Genomic DNA, 15,914 nt, shown 5'->3' on the forward strand with positions numbered 1-15,914 from the left:
CACTGTATCTCTGCAATTTTTGGCAAAGGAAGACCAGGGTTTTGCAGTCCTTTTTGTGATTCTTGTGGTCACATGTATTGATGGTGTGTTTATATTTGTACTTGTAAGTGTGTTATGTGAATCATTTCCTTACTTTTCCTTTTGCACATTAGGCAAATGAAGTGTTAAAGTAGAACTCATGACTGTCATGCTCTGCTTTTAAGTTTGCTTAATATCAATGTTTTCGACTGTTTAAAGGGAATTCAAGGTTATTGCTTGCTCTCTTTAACTCCTCACCGGTCATTCTCATCCATCCATCTCTATTAAAGGCATCAATACTGTTTCCTACCTCGCCCCAAAGAACCCCCTGCGAAAACTGTGTCCAATCCCCGCACCTAAAATTGCCATTTCCCCAATTTTCCACCAAAAACCCTAAAAATCCCAAATCAACCATTTTGATCAGTTTACTAGCCTAAAATCAGTGTTACCTTATTGGTTATCTCGCCCATTGAAGATCTTTATCGAGATAGACCGGAGAGAGCCCTCTCCTGCCCCGTAGGGCTAGCTACGAGGCTAAGTGGTTTGATGTTGCCTTGAGGTTTACCTTTCTTAGCCTGAGGTGAAATTCCAAGCGCTAACACACTGCACATAAGTTATTAAACCCTTGAGAGACATATTCTCTACCGTTGTCACTTCTCAAGGCCTTGATCTTCTTCCCTGACTCTTTCTCGACCAAAGATTTGAACTCACAAAACTTTGTGAAGGTTTGGTCCTTCTTCTGCATGAAATAAATCCAAAATTTACGAGAATAATCATTAATGAAAATCACATAATACCTTTGCTTCGCTGTGGATGCCATCAAGAATGGTCCACACAAATAAGTATGAACTCGCTCTAAGATAGCCTCTGCTCGACTGTCTCGATCATGAAAGGAAGACTTGTTGTATTTTCCCAAGGTACAACCTTTGCATGTGTCAACTTGCTCAAGTTTACCTTTGGGAAGTCCTGTAGATATCTGTTGCATGATCTTCAAAGCCCCATGAGGCAAATGGCCCAACCGCCTGTGCCACAATTCACCAATGTCTTGGATTTGCATCAATTATGCTTTCGTACTCAATGCTGCACAATCATCTACCTCTATTTTATAGAGATTCTTCACCTGAATCCCTATCCTCTTGGTTTGACCCGTGTCTATGTGTCTTAGGAACGCCTATCCTTTACTGAAGACAACATCATAGCCTTTGTCCTCCAACATCGCGACTGATACCAAGTTCTTCTTCAGTCCAAGCACATACATCACATCTATCAAGGTGAGAGGGGATCCATGCTCCCTCTGAAAAGAAACCGTGCCCACTCCTAAAACACTATACCTTCCATCGTCACCCATCTCTATGCGCATCTTGAGGTCTTTCTCCTCCAAGGCACTAAATAAATTTTTATCACCGGTCATGTGGAATGAGGCTCCATTTTCAAGATACCAGACACAACCCATCATCGATGACACCATGCATGAGATGAGGGTAAATTCCATTTCAAACTGAGAGGCTAATTCCTCACCTTCTGATCCTTTCGAGGATCCCTTCTTGGACTTCTTCGATGGGAAATTAGTCGCATAATGTCCCATCTTGTCACAATTAAAGCATCTTACTTTAAACATGTCACCCTTCTCCCCTCCATGAGAAGAATTTGATTTGAAATGGGAAGCCTTCCCCTTCCCTTTCCTTGCCTTACTTGCTAAGGCTAGATTTTCTTCATCATCATTCTTGGATGAAGAACCATCTCGTGTGCTCCTCCTGGTCTCCTCCTACATAAGATCCGACCACATTCGTTCCCAATCTGGAAGTTTCTCGCTTCCATTCACAGAGTCTTGGTAGTTATTCCAACTCTTTGGAAGGCCAATGAGAGCGAGTTTCACCATATCATCATCAACAGTAGTTATTCCCACACTACCAAGATCATCTCTGCAGGTGGTGAGCTTGTTCAGATATGTGGAAATAGTATCGCCCTTCTCCATCTTGATTTTTCGAAGCTTATCCTTGAGCACCAATTTCCTCTAGTCGCTACTGTTCTGGTAGAGGTCCTTCAATGTCTTCCAAATTAAAAATGGATTATCCTTCCCATGGAGACTCGAGATAATATGGTCTTGAACTCCCTCAAGGATGATCCGTCTTGCCTTCGCCACACACTTCTTCCACTCAGCCAACTATTGTGCATTAGTTGAAGCTGGCTTTGGGATTTCTTGATCAATGAATTCCTTCATGCCATTGTCTTCTAATACAACCTCCATTCTATATTTCCATGCTATGTAATTCGAGCTACCTTCCAAGGCATACTCGAGTCTCAAGCCATAGAATGCCATTGGCCAACCTTGAAGTATGATATGAATTCGATTTGCACCTGCAACCCCGAACTTCAAACGTTGAATTCTCTTCTCAGTATACTATTCACACCTCCAATACCATGTAGAAAATTTCTACAAATCCAGCTCTGATACCATGTAGAAAATCTATTATAGGTTAACCCGATAATGCAATATAAATCAAAGCAGAATACTATAACCTATTTCTACTATCAATTTGTAAAAGCTTAAAGATCGAGCTGAACAATATAACCAAAAGAAGAAGAATTAGTGGCACAATACACATGAAAATACTTTGGGGAAAGCCTCAGCTAAAAACCCCACACTATTGTATTATCATACATGGTGGAAATACATGGGAATTATACAAAGCCTTAGCTCTCACAACTAGCTAGCTCTTAGTACAATCCTCACAGATGCTCACAAGAAATCTTGGCTTCTCTCCAGCCTTCCTCTCTACCCTCCAAGCTCCTATTTCCTTGTGCTGTTCCTTGTGGATGATTCTCCTGTTACCAAGTGGATGATCTTCTTTTAAAACTGCACAATCCTCAAGGATTTATCCTTGACTGCATGCATGTGTTTTATCCATGAGAAAACACATGCAACTGATAGTACACTGTCCTTGAACATTAATCTCAACTGGGTATTTCTCAGAATAGACATGCACAAGTTTCTAATGAGGGAATCTTCAGTTAACTGGAGTAGCACTAGTTGAGTGCATTAATGCATCAACTAACTGTTAACTCACTATTAGTTCCTCAAATAGTTTGGAACTAATTTAACTGGACTTAACTCAGTAAACCGAGTTAACTAATTACAACTCAAATATAACTCAATCTTATCTCCTTAATTTAAGGGATAACTCTTGCATGACTTTAGAAAGACTTCTAACTTGAATTTCTCAAACTAATTAATTTAAAATAAATAAATAAATTATTTCCAAGTAGATGTTAAGACTAAATTCAATTTTAATTCACAATTTAATTCAAGGACAAATTAAATTGGAATATTCTTGTTGCCATATTTCAATAGAAATCCTGTTTACTTCTTGTCACGACAAGTCAAACTAGCATCATGTATAAAAACTTCACATCAGGTTAGCTCGAAACATAACCATCATAAATCGAAATCATAAATCACATGTAACCATCATAAACCATAATCATAAATCACATGTAACCATCATAAACCAGAATCATAAATCATATGCATAGTAAAACTGAAATACAATACTGGTACTTATCCTTCATTGATCCTTACTTCTGTCTTTGTTCTTTTGTACACACACCGGATTGGTTGCCACACCCAGCAAACACCCAGTGCCTTCTCCTCCACCAGGTGCACATACGCATAGTGTGAAACACACACATACAACCACACATGCCATAAAACACCATGCAACACTTGCACCTACACCCAATGTACGTATGTATACATGCACAATGTATAGCAGAAGACATTCATTCGCACACAACGTGAGACACCAAAAAATGCATACACGTACACCTGGTATACAACAAAACACAATGCATACGCCTACATCCGATGTACAACACAATACATGTACCTACACTTGAGGTACAACATAACACAAATACATGTCTAGAGTGCAACACAGTGAATGCATATGTCATGATACCATGACTACAAAATGCACATACACAGTACTGCATGCCCACAACACAACATGTACGACATGCAATCAATCCCACATGTACACCAGTACCACATGTACCAAGCACCACCTGCACAACGTGTGCACATCATCACATGTACACGACACCACCTGCACAACGTATACACAATGCCATATGTACACTGCCCCACTGTACAACATGTACAAAATACAACATGTACACAATACCATATGCATGACATATATGCAACACCACATGTACACAACGCCACATGCAAGACATGTACACATCACCATCTGCACACAACGCCACTTGTACAACATGTACACAACACCACTTGTACAATCATGCACACCACATCATATGTACACAACACCACATGTAAAACATGCACACAACACCACTTGTACATAACACTGCATTTCCAACATGTACATAACATCCTCTATACCCATCACCACATATGCTACATGCATAGAGCACCATATGCACACAACACCACATATCCATCATGCATACATTAAAATATTTACACAATACCGCATATCCAACATGTACATAACACCATCTATACCCAACACTGAATATGCAACATTCATATAACATTATTTGTACTACACAATGTACATAACATTACATAATCAACAAGCACAACTACTAAATATACACCACACTGCATGCACACAACATCACAGGTGAAACAAGTACAACATATACAACATATGCACAACAATAGTACCACACATCCAAAACCAAATTGACTCTTTACCAAGAAACCTTGCTTCCAGTGTCTTATCCATGCTTGTCCCAGCATGCCACAGACCACACTGCTTTCACTTTGCTAATGTATCCCTCGGTATAACTTGTCCATAACATAAGCATAGGCATAATACAAGCATACAATATAAATTCATATTCACATGATACTGACCTCATATGTTCGTCGGGAATACTCTTCCCACTTGATTCCTCATAGACCAGGAAAGTCTTCATGTCATTTTCATACGTAAGCAATCATTCCTCCACAAGAATGATTCTTGATGACCCTGTCAGACGTGGCATAGATACATGTACACATACATACATCATAAAATAATAATGATCTCGTCAGTCAATGTCATACATATGTACATATAAACATTAGCATAAAATAATCATGATTCATGATCACCCTGTCAGACATGACACACAAACACACCTACATGTATAGATATATAAACATCAACATAATCATGATCACAACAAAATTTCAAGATATTATAATGTCAAGGTTAAGAGAACTTCCTTTATTCATGCAACACATGTGAAATATTGAGAACAAAAGTCCCAACATAGCCAAGGCATCTAACACCTTTGATCCATTTACTTTATCTTTTCTTGATTACCTTTCCCATGACTATTTTGTCATCATCCATTTACCACAATGGACCCAACCAGTCCAACGGACTGTCACAGCCTTACCTTCCGCTACGTTTATTCATACACCGAGCTTCACCCATGTATTACATTACCTTTTGGGTACCACACAACTCTCCCCGAGCTCCATCAACATTTCCTCTTTCCCAACCAATCCCCAGACTCAAAACATAAAAGGTAAGAACAAAAACAACAACAAGAAGAAAACCATGAAAACCAATAAAAACACGACTCCGCAAATGAAGTGGTATGGCCATAGTCTAGACATAAATAAAGTTTCAAATCAAGCGCAATCAAATAAAAAAAATACCAAAAGCACAAGACTAACAACAAATACCATGACTCAATCCCCATGGTTCCCAGGGAAACTCAACTAGAGCCTTCTTCAATATTTCATGGAAATCTCTCTTTGTCTTGCGGTCCCTTGCATCATATTGCCATAAACACATAACTGTCAGTGTATAAATAAACATAAAAATACATCAGTTACCTTATCTTATTGTTCTAAGCACATTGCTTACAACTGAACACATCCACACCATCTCTCAAGGGAATCTAATCCTTTGACAGATCTACCTGTAACTAAAGATTAGCTAATATACCTGTCAAGTACATGTTCATGAATATAGCACATATCCACATAATATCAAACAAGATTAAGGTTAAGAAGACTTCCTGTATGCAGAGCACTCATTCGTTTGAAATAAGGGTTTCCAAACATAGCTAAAGAAATTCTTACCCGATTCCTTTCTTTACCTTTACCCTACTACAACTGAGTCTTACTATAAACTGTCATGTCACCCAACTGTTAGTTACATAAACACATGAATTATTACCTCGTCATGCTAATACCAACCATGTTTCCTACAACTGCTCACACATGTCAACCACATGTTCCAAATATCGAGACAAGCTTATCTATCAATTTGAAATCAACCGTTACCAAGACTAACAATCATGTCATAATCCATAGTCAACTCATAGTCATTAGACATAATGCTACAACTATCACCTACTATACTCAAGTACATATTAATTATCTCAACACGTATGTGTTAGTAAAACCATCTTAAAGCAAGATCATTGGAACACATACTCATATTATGAAATTCATCAAACATTCAACCAACTTGCAAACATACCACATTAAATAAATCAACTATGCACCAAACACTCAAACACCAAATAGATGTCATAATCAAACAACCAAGCACCAAATATATGACATAAGAAAACTCATACCTTAATGTATATCATAGGAGGCTATCTTGTCTACAAAATAAAGCTAGGTTAGCATGATACAACTTCACAACATATCAACTCAAACATAAATCATGATATCCATAACAATAACTAAATAACATGTTCATGTCATAAGCTCATAAGCATTTGTCGTTCATGCATAACAATCACATATGTGTGATCAATCTAGATAAGTACGACACCATATCACAAATATGTCATCTCATACCTTAATATCACAACCATAGCCATTTGCATAGGTCAAACCAGGTTAACACAATACATATAAAATCAAAATATTCAATGCAATGAACATAACCATCATGCATATGACCAATCCAAATTACAACACCAAGATCTTAATGAAATAACCCTAATCATCAAGTTAATATTGCATAACAAAAATAAGCTATATATCATACTCATCAACAACATAAAACCTAATCTTCAAGCTAACTATCATATAGCAACAACAAGTTAACCTATAACATACTTATCAACAACATATCATATAACATAATCATCAAGTTATCTAACCTAACCAACAATAGGAATACTTACAATCACATGTTATTATCATTCTTGACTATCCGACTCATGTGCATATAATTACACTAATCAACTAACATCAAAAATACATGTACATAAACCTAATATATTTAACCCTAATGCATATAACAATCCTTAACCTACATACCTACATGTCAACATACAATACCTGTATGATGATATTCTCTTACCCCAAGCCCTAATGTTGCAACCTCATTATGATGATCTGCATCTCCTGCTCTATCTCAACCAACAAATTAGCATCATAACATACCCATATCACCTTGATGACCTAAATTGCATATAATGAATTCACAAGGCATGTTTGACCTACTATTCAAACTATAGCCAAGACCATACATGCATAACAACTGTATATAGACATATAACAAATGAGTACCAAACCATACACACATCATTCTAGCTAGAGTCCAGTCATCAATGCGTGACCATATCAAGTACACAAACCAGGATCTCATGCATGACAACAATGATTAATCCATTGTACACATTTCCACACGAAACCAACAATGTGCATAAGCAATGCCAAATCAACCACACATACACATAGATGCATGTAGTCGAACATAAGCGATCAATTCTTGTAATCAACCTACAAGACTGATACATGTAATCCAAAATATTCAAGAATGTAACCTAACATACAAGGATGTAAGTAGGCAACATAAAATCAACATATAAGTGACATATAACCATATGCAACCAGTCACGTACTCATGACAAATACATTTCACGAAATCAATATCAAATTCTCCATGATAACCATACTACAACCCTAATCAATCATCAAGAAAATGCAACAAGCACATGAAATGCAAGCGTAGGAGACACACATGCAACTGACATGCATGCATGACTAACACATTCAACCCATCCAGTCCGAGAGTTGAACCATGCTCTGATACCACTTTGTAACACCCTCCTCCCACATCTACCCAAGTAACCAACCAATGAGGGTAAACATGCGATGAGAGGCTACTATGCTTGGATTTGACCTCCTATGTGACCTTAAGGAAGTGGAATCAACAAAACAAGACCTTACACTCCCTAAGGTGCTTTAGGACCCCCAGGAGCTAATCCACCACTCCAGGTTCCCAACCCTTGAGTTAAATTAAAATTTCAATGAATTAAACCCAGAGTAGCTTCCATGACAAGGAATGCATGTGACTGTAAACCTATAGTTGTTCCCATATTACTTACAAGGGAGAGACTGTAGTCTCTCTCAACCAGTTCTATGCTAGAGATTGCAAGATTTAAACTACTTTTTCAGGGCTATTCTCCAAACCAATGCCTAGAACTTGCTGAGACTTCCCAAGATGATAAATGACACCAAGGAAAATCCTCTAACATAAAACTTGATCAAGGGCTTGACCTAACCAAGCCTAACCATGACAGACATTTTCTCAAACACTTAGTAAATATGCAATCTACAGGTGTAAGTAATATATCTAGGCATAGGGGTCTCATGCTTATTTGAGATTCGCCATGAATCATTGTTTCCTTATCACTTTAACTACAGTTTCATCCATTAGACGATAGATACATTGTTCATTCATATACAAGTAAAATCATGCTAAGAGCCATACATAGCTGCTGTCATAAAATACATATAACCAGCATAATAACGACATAAATAATAATGAAAGTACAATCATCTAGATGAATATAATCCATCAAAATACTCATAGAAATACAAGGAGAAATAACCTTTTCTTAATGATGTAGTAGACCAACCATAGATGGGACTACCACATTTCACCTGACCATATATTGGTTGAGACAAGTCTCTCTTCAACCAGTCACCCTTGTGCCATATTCCAAGCATGAATGTGGGACTCATAAAACACATCAAAAACATCAATCAATATGGATGCCACCAGAATTCTCCGCATACACCGTGAGAATTTGATTGCCTTCTAGTCTCTTAGGCTTTACCATGCATCCACAATACAATCTAGGGATCAATGGGCCCTACACCGAGACATACGCTCCAAGCTTTACTGTGCATTCCATCCAGAAACCACTAGGCCCAACAGAGATAAAATCCACCACTTGGCTTTACCGTATATCCTGTCATTCACTGACAAGGATTCCTAGGCCCACCGAGGCACACAATATGTCTTTACCGCAACCCACAGTATGGTTTAGGGGTTACTAGACCAATGGCTTCATGATCCTCAGTCTAGTTCAAGGACCACTACACCATGTGTTTTTCAATTCGGAGATCCACCCCACTCAATTTCGAATCCACTCCGTCCATCCCACATAAATCGAATGAGATAACCCATCTCATCAAGGCTATCAAGAAATGGCAAGGCTAGGCTGAAAATACTGTCACACCTGGAAAAACACATGCCACGGTGGAAAAGAAACACATCCAATCCCATGCATACCAAATCTAGCAAGGAAAATACACATTCAAGTCGATACCTACAATGAAGCCTATTGTAGTTGCTTGATCTTGCCTTTCCTTGCTTGATCTTTGCTTCCTCTTGCCTTCTTTTCCTTTCTTGCTCCAATGCCAAAGTGCTCCAAGAAAAATCTAAGTGTCCAAGAGTATGAGAGAGAGAGAGAGAATAATGAAAGAGCTCCAAAACTAAACTGACCAAGTCTTCACTGACCAAGCTCTACCCACTAATCCTCAGAAGCCTTTTTATCAATGAGGCCTATATTTTCTTCATTTTCCATTATTTTCCTTCATTTTACTCCTCACATGAAACATGTGACCTTTCACCTTCCTTTTCTCCTAATTTCCATTATTTTCATAAATAAATATGCCAAAATACCTTTTTCCCTCTTTAATGCCTTAGCCATTACCTTTGTCAATTTCCTTAGCCATAAACAACTAAATGAACACCCCCTAGGATGTCTTGCCCAAAATTCAGCTCGTAATACATGTCCCTTCATCCATGGTATTTATATATTTTAACATGGAATTTTTACCAGGGCTATTACAATAATCATCAATAAAAGAGACATAATACAAACTGCCACCCAAGGTTTTGTCAAACATGGGCCCACAAACATCAGAGTGCACAATATCCAAGATTACTTTGGATCTACTATCACTGCTAGTACATCTTCCTTAAACATTCTTCCCAAGGGCACATCCCTTGAAAACTCCATCAAGCTCAATTGTAATTTCAGGAACACCTTTAACAAAATCTTTCATCCTAGACAATGCTTTATAATGAACTTGACCATACATTTGATGCTATAGTTTGCAAATATCATATGTGTTGTGAATTAGGGATTGGATTGAGTGACCAAGGAGATGATATAGGTATCCAATTCGTACACCAACGACTTTAAGAGATTCAAATAAGGCATCCTTCTTCCATACTGGAACTTTTCCATCCACAAAAGCAATTCTATATCCTTGGTCTTCAAGAGATGAAATTGACAACAAATTCTTCTTCAAACCAGGAACATAGAAAATATTGTTAATAGACACATTACCTCCTGATTCTAATTGGAAGGATGGAGAACCAATGCCCTTGAATTCATATTTTCCATTATCTCCAAGCTCAGCTCTTTGAGCTATCTTCTTTTGAACCAATTTAGAGAGGTTCTCAAAACTTCCAGTCATGTGGCTAGAGGCACCACTATCCACCAACCATATTTCATCATGACCTGCAATGGAACCTGTAAGAGAAGAACAAAATGAGTATTCATCATAAAAATATCTCTTTCTAGGCCTCCTTTTGTGAGATGATTCATTAAGGTTAGATGAAGCAACATGTTGCTTCCTTTTTCTCTTTCGTTCATAATTTATTTGATAGTAATTCCTTTGATTCCTTTGAGGAAATTCATTTTGATAGTGAACATATGCTTGACGATGATAGCATTGAACATTTGTCAGTCCACTCCTATTTTGAGATGGAGGAGGAGGTATTCTTGGTGGAGTGGGTTCCCTTCTTGGAGCATAGCTTGGACCATGTCTTGAATTAGGTATTCTCCATGAACTTCTTTGGAATCTTCCAAAATTAGATCTTCTTTTACTACTCTTTGAGTGGGCAACAAAGGCTTGAGAGTCTTTAGTTGGATTTACAATATTGCCTCTAGAAACAAGCCTTGATTCTTCTTGTGCAGAAGAAGCCCAAAGCTTGTCAAAAGTAGGTGCACTTTATTTGCCACTAATACTTGTTGTAAAAGGATCCCAAGATTCAGGTAGACCACCCATTACCACAACTACCAATTCTTTGTCATATACTTCTTCTCCTATAGGTTTGAGTTGATTTCTTATTTGAGATACCCTTACAAAATATAATACCACAATGTCATTATTTGTCATATTGATATTGTGAATTTGACCCCTCAAAGTTATAGATTGATTGATGTTGTTGATGGTGTACAATCTAGTAATGGCATCATACGTCTCCTTGGAAGTTTAGTGATCAATAATATAGGGAATTATATGATCCCTAAAAAATTCTATGATGATTCTCCTTACCAAGATGTCATCTTCTTGCAATTTGTATTTTCCTACTTGATCAGTTGTTTCAATAACTTTTCTTGTAACAATACCCAAGACCTTGAGCCTTGCAAGCTCTAGGTCAATTATAGCCTTCCATGCCTTATAATTTGTAGCTCCTTCAAGTTTCTTATCAAACTTCATGAAGAAATTCATGATGAAGATGTCCAATAAAAAACAAAAAGTAGAATCCTAAACTTTTCAAAGTGTTTCTCAATTCCCTTCAAGGTGCTCTTCAAGGTGATGTCAATCCTCTTTTCCTTCACCAAAGCTTTGATACCATGTTGATTTTATAGTACAATTTTTTAACTTCATAACTACTTCCAATGATATAATTTGACTTCTTATAACATTCCAATCACTAAGAAACTATACATGAAAAATTTCAACCATTCACTTTCATCAATAGAGCAATAGAGATCATAATGAGTAGTAAAACAAGAAACAAGAGACACCAAAAATTAGGCTAGTAGTCAGGGGAAAACAAAACCAATCTTTATTTATGAGAAAGGAATTTAGTTCATCAATAATACATCAAAATATTCCAACAAGATTCCAAATTTCCTGACGTCAACAAATGCTAAGTCAAACCATTCAATGGAGAGAGAGAGTATAGTCGACACTAGTCAAATTTCAATATGCAATAGAGGGGTCAAATTTCGGCCCGAGGTAGTTGAACAGACAGGAAAAAATTCAGTCCTGAAATTGCTTCAGAATTATAGTCAACAAACCAGTCAAATCTCGGTCAAAGTACAAATTTTCCTGCGGTCAACATGTGATCAATGAGCCCTGGAACAGGAGCAAAGTCACGGTAAAAAAAATCAAAGTATCCTTGAAAAATTTGACCTCCAAGATAGACAAAGAAATTAGTCAAATAGAAGTAGTCTGTCCAAATTCAACGTTGGTCAAACATAAAACTAGAAGGCTGGTCAATGCAAAACATATTCTCCTTTGAATTCTTCACACGTGTGGATGTCTCCTTGCTATTTTAGATCGAATGATGTGATGTGGATGGATGCCAAATGAATGCTAATGAGATCTTATTTATATGTGTCTTAGGAGGAGTATTTTCCACATGATGGGCCGACTTGTGCACTTTAGGTCGACTTGGTCAAACATCAAAATATGAATTTTCTTCATCAATTTTCCAATGAAACTACCGACCATAGCTAGCAATTTTTCAACAAATTTCCCATAATTCTTAACAAACTTGCGATAAAACCCTGTCAACCCAAGAAATCCTCGAAGATGCCTTAAGGTTGTGGGGATTTTCGATTCTTTGATGGATTTAATTTTGTTAGGGTCAACATTAACACCCTCATGAGATACAATATGAACCAAATATTCCACCTCCTGTACCCCAAAGAAACATTTGGAGGGTTTTGCATACAATTGTCTCTCCTCCAATTTTTTGAGAACCGTGTAAACATGTTGAACATGATCTTTCCAAGGCTTGCTTTAGATTAGTTTATCATCAAAAAATACTAACACAGATTTTTCAAAAGGCATGAACAAAAATTCATAATAATATTCATGAGTTCTGAATATTGTTTTCAAAATGTCTTCCATCTTTGTTCTAATTTGAAAATCCTGAATGAAGATTCATCTTGGTGAAGTAAATTTCTCCATGAAATTCATCCAACAATTCATTAGTGACAGGAATGAGAAATTTATCTTTAATAGTGAGTTTTTTGAGCTCTCTATAATACAAACACATACGCCATGATCCATCCTTCTTGTGCACCAATACTACTAGACAAGAGAAAGAATTTTGGCTAGGTTGAATTGTACCCGCTGTTGACACCTAATCATAGGGATTGGGTGAACAACTATAAATAGTGTAAATAAATAATAGAGAAAATGGAGAGTCATCGGGAGATGAAACTCAATAGTCACTCCCTCATGTATATAATAATGAACAACCTAAATGAATAACACAATCTCATTTTTGAGGAGTTATCTCCTGGCCTGACATGGTATCAAAGCCAGCTCTATTTTTAGCATTCCTACCCTTGTAACTCCCTTTCTACCTATTTTCCTATTCTACCTATGCTCTGCCCATATTCAGAACTTACATCTCTGACTGTACTATGGTGCGATGAGTGCATATTTGGTGATATTGCATAGGTTAATGCTGCTCCAATTATTTCAAAAACCGCCCTCTCCAATTATTTTGAAAAGCGTTCAAGACTGGACTGTTGCCTAATACGCAACGTTCCCATACGCAACATTTCGCTATTTCTCACCTGGTAATAGTGTTTCACTATTTCTCACCTGGTAACAATGTTCCATTGCAGCTTGTTTGCAGCACACTCCCATACATACACTGCTCCCATACATACGTTGCTCCCATACATACACTACTCCTATACATACACTCCCTCCATTTGCTGCTCTCTCCCTCCCTCCTGGCTCCAATATGTTGTGATGCCAATATTCTGCTCTCTAGTATCACAGTAGACTACGTTGGATGACTAGTATTGGTCCTGCGAGAGGTTCAAGGAGGAAAACACGCTCAGGCATCTCCATTCTGGTTTTATAGGGTTTTGAACAGAACCTCTAAGCTACTTCTTCTTTGTTTCTGAATAGAGCAGATGGAGTCCTTTAAAGCCATGCTGGAAGATGATTTTTTTTTTTACCAGAACTGCATTTTTACCAGTAATGCATTTTGACTAGAACTGCATTCTTGATCAGAATTGCACTTTTTTTCTTAAGAATATTGCTATTACAGTGCAATTTTTTTTTTTTAAACACCAGAAGTGAAAATATTTTATATATTGGCAGCAAAAGTATACTTTTTTACAGTTCACAGTTTTTTTTAAATGCACTCATTAATATATATTATGGGAGTGGTCCTGAATGGGAAGGAAAATTATCCTCATTGGTCTCGGAAAATCAAACGCACTCTCATTTTTAATGAGCTATGGAAAGGAGTGTGTGTTGGAGATGGAGACAAAGAGCCAGAACAACCTACCTCAGACAAAGAATTCACCATTTGGGAAAATAAGAACAACAAGGCTTATATTGATTGCAGCATCGGAAAATGAAGAGGTGAGTCGCCATATTTCGCCATTTTCAAATGCTTTTGAAGCCTTACAAAAACTGAAGGAGCTCTATTAATAACACTCTGCACTTGAAGTTGTTCAACTCGATTAAATTGTTCAGCCTTGAATTACAAAATGATGATCCTCTTGCTCTTGCATCAGAAGTAAAATATATTATGCATAATATCAAAGTCACTAATGTTGAACTGGACATTCCTCTGATAGCTTTTCTCAAGGCACTTTATCCCACTTACTCAAATTATCTTGAGTCATTGCAAGCAAATGGAAACCTCAAAGATATTACCTTTGACTCCCTTGTGAAAAAATTTGCTGAAAGAGAGAAAGCTTTTGGGAAGAAGACAACTCCTCAGTCTTCTGAAGAGGTTGTGTGTCTTGTACATAAAGAGAATAATCTTCCTCAAGATTCTTCCAGAGGAAGAGGTGGTCGAAGAGGAAGAGGAAGAAATTTCAGAGGCAGGGGGGGTAGACACTCTCAAGGAGAAAAGTCAGATTTGCATTGCATACATTGCAAAAGAGATGGATCACATGATGCATCCACATGCAAGTTGCCTTGGGACAGAATTGAGCAGGAAAGAAACCAACCCAAAGGTAAAACTAATGACAAGGAGAAAGGTAAAGCACCTGAATCCGCTCACTATGTTGTGGCACACTGTAATATTGGAGTAAATGAAGACTTATTTAATGCTTCACTTGCTTCTTGGAAAAATGATTGGTTGCTTGATTCAGGAGCAACTTGCCTCATGACTTTTAGAAGAGATTTTTTTTAGAAATTTACTGACAATGTTGATGGAGTAGTATACTTTGCAGACAAATCAAAACTCAAGCCATCAGGGCTTGGCACAATCAGGCTTAAATTGCATGGTCTTTCTTTTGCATCATGTTTTATATCTCCCACAGCTGAGGAGAAACTTTTTGTCCTTGGTCCACATCCACCAGCAAGGACACTCCATTCATCTGTTTGATGGCAAGGTTGAGATGAGAAAAGCATCAGACCACTCACTTGTCATGACGAGGATAGAAGAAGAAAGACTTCTCAAGCTGCAGGGTACCTCTGCTCGTGCACACAATTTCTCATACAATTCTCATTATGAATAAGGTACATTTCCATCAAGTTTATTATGGCATGCTAGATTTGGACACCTGAACTATGACAGCCTCCACTTGTTGAAGAA

This window comes from Pinus tabuliformis, chromosome Q, assembly GCF_031772625.1.
Source record: "Pinus tabuliformis cultivar Carrire ecotype Pingquan chromosome Q, CPIR1, whole genome shotgun sequence".
Taxonomy (NCBI): domain Eukaryota; kingdom Viridiplantae; phylum Streptophyta; class Pinopsida; order Pinales; family Pinaceae; genus Pinus; species Pinus tabuliformis.